The sequence below is a fragment of the Macaca mulatta genome, chromosome 15 (genome assembly GCF_049350105.2).
Source record: "Macaca mulatta isolate MMU2019108-1 chromosome 15, T2T-MMU8v2.0, whole genome shotgun sequence".
Classification (NCBI taxonomy): Eukaryota; Metazoa; Chordata; class Mammalia; order Primates; family Cercopithecidae; genus Macaca; species Macaca mulatta.
In genome coordinates this window covers 38746385-38752569 of record NC_133420.1, presented here as the reverse complement: position 1 = coordinate 38752569, position 6185 = coordinate 38746385, and the positions used below count along the sequence as shown (strand labels likewise).

General features: G+C 39.2%; 1 pseudogene; it reads right to left on the bottom strand.

Annotated features, from left to right (window-relative positions):
• Window positions 5626-5979, bottom strand: LOC701662 (ubiquinol-cytochrome c reductase hinge protein pseudogene; annotated as a pseudogene).

Sequence of the window (6185 nt, the reverse complement as noted above, 5' to 3'; positions counted from 1 at the left end):
CTATTAACAATCTCTGCTGTGCACCAGGAGATTTTTTATCAATCTCCTTAGGCCCACAATGCCACTGCTAACCTCATCTTTAATACATGATATGGTTTGACTCTGTGTCCCCACCCAAATCTCATTTTGAATTGCAATCTGAAATGTAATCCCACACATTGCAGGGGGGCACCTCATGGGAGGTGATTAGATCATAGAGGTAGTCCCCCCATGCTGTTCTTGTGATAGTAAGTGAGTTCTCATGAGATCTGATGGTTTTGAAAGGGGCTTTTCCTCCCTTTGGTCTGCACTTCCCCTTCCTGCTGCCATGTAAAGAAGGATGTGTTTGCTTCTCCTTCTGCCATTGATTGTGAGTTTCCTGAGGCCTCCCCAGCCATGCTGACCTATGAGTCAATTACACTTCTTTCCTTTATAAATTACCCAATCTTTGGTATGTCTTTATTAGCAGTGTGAGAACGGACTAGTACAGCACATGTAATTGTTTACCAAGTGCAGCTCTTGCTACCTCCTGATAGCAGTGTAGTCTGGTGGAACTATTAGGGAACTGCTCCGTAGACAGCTGTCCAGGCTTCTAGATTGCAGGGGAGATATCTGATCTGGAGAGTACACACTGGGAATGATCCAAAAGAAAGGAGAACTAGAAGTAGGTGAAGTCACCTAAGAAAGACTCAGAACAAGAATTCAAAATCTAGGGGTCCATGAATGGTTCCTCAAACGATATCTAAATTTTACATATTGGGTACATATGTACATTGTTTCAAATAATTCATAACTTTCATCAGATTTTCAAAGGTATCAGTGGATCACAAAATTCTAAATAACCCCTAGTTTAGGGCAAAGTTAATTTTTGTTTAATTATTACATATATATGTATATACATATCAATATATATACACACACATATATAAAAATATGTATATATATTTGAACTTTTTCTATTGGGGATCTGCATCACTGATTCAATACTTGTCTTCTCCACTAGATGGCAAGCTCCAGGAGGGCAGGGTCTACATTATTTGTGATTGTATACTGAAACAGTGCACATAAAAATATTCTTCCCTAATTTCCTTCAGACCATCAGTTCTCTTTCTTGGGCTTCAGTGACTTCATCTATAATGGTAGGTATTCATTTTTCACAATTTGTTTTTCTAAGCATCAACACTCTGGTACAGTGTTGGTCTTCATCACCACTATATCCACAGAGTCTTCTGAGCCTTAGTGCTGGATCTTCTAGTCACATAGAACAGGTGGGAAAAGATGGGAGTAATTATAATAAATTGTGATGTGTGCTACAATAATGGCATTAGAAGATGCTAAGGGAGAGGGGGTGGGGAACAACCATATCTGGAGATGCAGGCATAACTTATCTCTAGAAAAGTCCTTGGACAAGTTCACATTAGGCTCAGAGCAGGATGGACATTGCCTCCTTTAGGTAACCCCCAGAACTGATCACACTGGCCATACTCAGGCAAGCTCATAGAACTCCTTTCTAATCATTTTAGATGTCTTTTTTTTTCCTTCTCAATTTCAACTCAGGTCTCACAATTTATAAAAAAAGAAAATTACCTGACACCATAGCGTGTAATTTTCAAAACTACCTGTTCACCACAGCAAAGCAACAATGCCCAGCTCCCAAAGGAAGCATCATTCTCTCTTACATCCCCTTCCTTCCAACTTCATTGTGTGCTGTGTCACATGAAGGCCAGGAAGGAACAAACACACCAGAATTCAGCCCGCCTTGTGGGTTTACTACCTCATCTGAACAGCAACCATTTGAATGTCTATAAACTTCTTTCATTTCTCCTCCTCATGGCCTTTGAGCTTTTCTTTCTTAAAATCATACTCTCATTTTTATTAAAAACAAGACTTGAAACTTCTTATATTTTTAGCCTGCACCACGTTTAAAGTAATAACTTCTCTACTTCTCCAGATTATTCCCTTCCTTTGTCCCCATTAGTGTGATGTAGTAATGACGAGTTAATGGGTGCTGACGAGTTGATGGGTGCAGCACAGCAACATGGCACAAGTATACATATGTAACAAACCTGCACGTTATGCACATGTACCCTAGAACTTAAAGTATAATAATAAAAAATAATTAAAAAAAAAACAAAGACGAAATCAAAACAAAGAATTTGGAATAAAAATCCTTACTTTTGAAATCCAGCTCTATATCCTGGCCAATCCATTTTTCTGTCTGCACCTTAGTTACCTCATATGTTAAATGAGCACAATAAGAGTGCTATTACACCTTTTCATAACACTTGTTTTGGTGAGATTTAGATCCGAAATCATGGGGCCAAGTGTGCTGTAAACTCTGAGATCCTCTATGTAAGTCAGTAATTAGTATTATTTCTTTTAAACTTTATGGTCTATTTCATACCTTCAACTTTGGTGAGCACCTTCCTTTTTTAAGTCTTTATACCTTTTCCAATTTTAGAATTTTAATCAAGCTTCTCAAAATTTACTTCTCCATGTAGTGAAAATTTGTTTTTTGGTTAATCACGTTTGTTATTCAAGGAAGCAATTCTATCTGACTAATTCTTTATTCAACAAACATTTATTGTGCATATAAAATGTGTAAGTTATGATCTTCGACTTGATACAATGCAGTTCCAACTCCCTCTATAACAGTGCCACCTGATGGTTCTGATGGTTATCCCACGTGTGAGTGCTCAAAGAAGTGAGGGAACCTACATGTCAGCTAATTTCTTGAGGAGGCAGCTTTAATTTTTAGGAAGTGATCCTGAGCTAATCTATATCTTCCTGCAATTTCCACCTACTGTACTATTCTAACATTCACTGTTCTTCTCTACAAGTGTTTGGATGTTTGCAGATCAGTACCAAGATACTTTTCCCAACATTTTCTTTCTCCAGGCTAAGATTAAGAAGGTTCCCCAACCATTCTTTGTTTCTGATTTGCTCTTCCTTTTCTTCTAGCCTCATGGTGGTTTGTCACCATCAAGTTTATATTGTGATTGAACCACAAATTGCAGATGTGGTTGGACCATGGTTAACTAGAGTAGGGTTATCATTTTTCCCCCATCAAGCATGAAACAACTCTTAGTTCAGCCTGTAATAGCATTAGCACTTTTTGTTCCAGTCAGAGCTCATTGTTGACTCATGCCACTGCCATACTTAAATAGAAATACAACCTCAGACTTTAAACCTATCTTCTCTCCAAACCATATTTTCCTCATCTCTTATTTATAGAGTTGAAGTTTTAAATCCAAGTGAATACTTGATATTTGTCCTATTCAATTTTATCTTTTTAGATTTGATCCAGTGTTCTTATTAGTCAAAAAGTTGTTGAATCCTGATTATTATTCAGTGTACTGGCTGTTTTTCTGAACTTCATGCCATAGAAAATTCAATTAATAAACCTTCCATGTACTCCTACTGTTAGTTAGCATGTTGCAAATTATGGTTGCAAATGAAGTTTATATACAATGTAACTGCACCCTAGGCAATTATGTTATCTTTGTTACATTTTTTATTTTTTATTTTTTGAGAGGGAATCTCGCTCTATTGCCAGGCTGGAGTGCAGTGGTGGTATCTCGGCTCATTGCAACCTCTGACTCCCTGGTTCAAGTGATTCTCCTACTTCAGCCTCCCAAGTAGCTGGGATTACAGGCATGTGCCACCATGTCTGGCTAATTTTCATACTTTTAGTAGAGATGGAGTTTCACCATGTTGGCCAGGATGGTCTTGATCTCCTGACCTCGTGATCCACCTGCCTCAGCCTCCCAAAGTGCTGGGATTATAGGTGTGAGCCACCGCACCTGGCCTGTTACTTCTTTTTTAATCTTCAAAAATCACTACAGTGTATGAAGACTTGGTACTATGAAGCATACAAAAGATATCACATCTAGCATGTAACCAGTGTTCAACAAATGCCTCTCAGGTGAACAAAACCAAGAAAGAGGTTTACCAAACCTAATTTAGAAAAAATACCAAGGAAACTACACAGAGAAAAAATAAGAGTATCCTCCATATAAAAGTTGATGAAAGGGAACACAAAGTTGTAAAGGTAAATTAAATTCTGAATGGAAGTCAAAAACCAGAAGGTGTAGCTGTATTCAAAATGAGACTAAGCACTCTAAAACTGAGAAGGTACATAAAATACTTTCCCTGAAGACAGGAGCAGGGTGATGGCTGATACTGATGGCCTTCTGAGGATGTTTCGATGAGCATGAGGAAGCAGCACACAGAAATAAAGCATCCATCCCCTCAAAACACACACACACACACACACACACACACACACTCAGAGAGAGAGAGAGAGAGAGAGAGAGATGAACTAACTCCCCAGAGAACATCCACTGTGGGCCAGGCATTATGCTAAGTCTCATTAAAGTCTCCCCAAAACCTGCAAGAATGCTGAGGAAAAAAATAACAAAATAAAGAAAAAATAAAAATTAAAAATAAAGTCTCCCCAAAACCCATTGAAGTTGATACTATGGTCATGTCCACTATATAAAAGATAAAACTGAAACTTAAAAGGTTACATAAATTGCTCTAGGTCATGTACACAGGAAAGATCAGATGTAGGACTTAAGCTTTGTTATATCACTACTGCGACTGTACACAAGTGTCTGTAGGTACTCTTACATAGTTTGAAACACTGGCTACAGTTAATCGATAGTTACTACAAGAGAAAGTACTGTCAGATCAAGACTCAAAGTACAATTCCCTAAAGACCAATAAAGAAACCCCTGTGAAGGCAGGTCTAGAGCCCTCAGATCCCTCTCCAAAGAGCCTAGTCTGGGTTTTCCATTTGTGTAAGATATCTAGTTCCCCTTAGCATTTTTGTTTTCTCATGCCAGCCAGTTCTGGCATTTTATCTGTAGTCCACACACTAATGTTTAGATTGAAAAATTAGGTTGACAACATCAAGTGCATAGCCTTGGTCATCCCCCAACCCCACATCCATTCAACTCTTAGCCAACTTAAGTGATTCGCTTATGATCTTTCACCTCACTACCTTATCTGAGTCAACCCACGTCTCCTTTGATTCTTTTACTTCAATGTTCAGGTCAGTCTAATGTCTGTGTCACAGAAAGAATGCTGGAATTGGGAGAAATAAAGAAGCAATGGGATGTGAGGACTGGAAAGCAAGCATTGAAGCAATGAGAATCTAAACATTCAATTGCCAGACAATCAATAACCTCAGGCACCTTGCAGAAGAAGATGGTAGGTTTCCAGGAGGATAGTCCTGAAAGCCCTGCAGACACATCATTTATTCACCGAATATTAATGGAGGACCCCCTATGTGTCCAGCACTTTGCTATTTACTGAGGGTACAAGAGTGTGCGAGTTGGAACCAATAGTTTACTGTCTACTGTGAATCAATGGGAAGCCTAGACACCAAAATCTTAGCACTAACTTTGCTAATGACACACATTATTGAGACACCCCACTTTTTTTTTTTTTTTTTTTTTTTGCAGATCACAGAACACAGAATTTTATTAAGATGGAATCACTGCGAATTACATAGAAGCTACCAGCCTAAGCCAAAATCCATGAGGTTCATGTGAACTTACAGTTACACAAATAAGAAACAAATGATAAATCCAAAACCATAAGGAAATATTCTGATGCCCAGAAGATGAAGGCTGGGGTGAATAAGTCCACACACTTATTTCAAGTTGTTAAAGAGTTTGTGGGCCATGCAATGGTCCCTTGCATACAAGAAGTCTAAGAGCTCCTCCGTGCAATCCTCTTCTGTATGTGATCGAGAGGATACACGCTCATCACAGAGCTCTAGCCGCTCCCGGGCCTTTACACATTTCTCCAACTGCTCGCATTGCTCTCTCACTGTTGTTAGGGGATCCACTAATTCCTCCTCTTCCTCTTCCTCCTCCTCAGGATCTCCGGACTCGGGAAGCATCTTTCGCTCGTCCTCCAGTCCCATGTCTGACTACAGTTCTAGAATCAACAAGAGCAGCAACAGCGGCACCTAATCCACTTCAGGATCAAGAAGGACTTGAGACACTCCACTTTCTTCCAACTCAGTTTCCCATCTGCATAACATGTGGGTAAAAAATGCTAGACAATGCAGCAATTAAGGTCTCTTTCAAGGGTGGTGGCTGTTTTCCTGAAACAGTCAATATCTTAGATTCTTTGTTGGTGGCTTTTCTCAAGTTTGCCACTTGGATAGGGAGTGGGGAAGCTTCCTGCTGGAA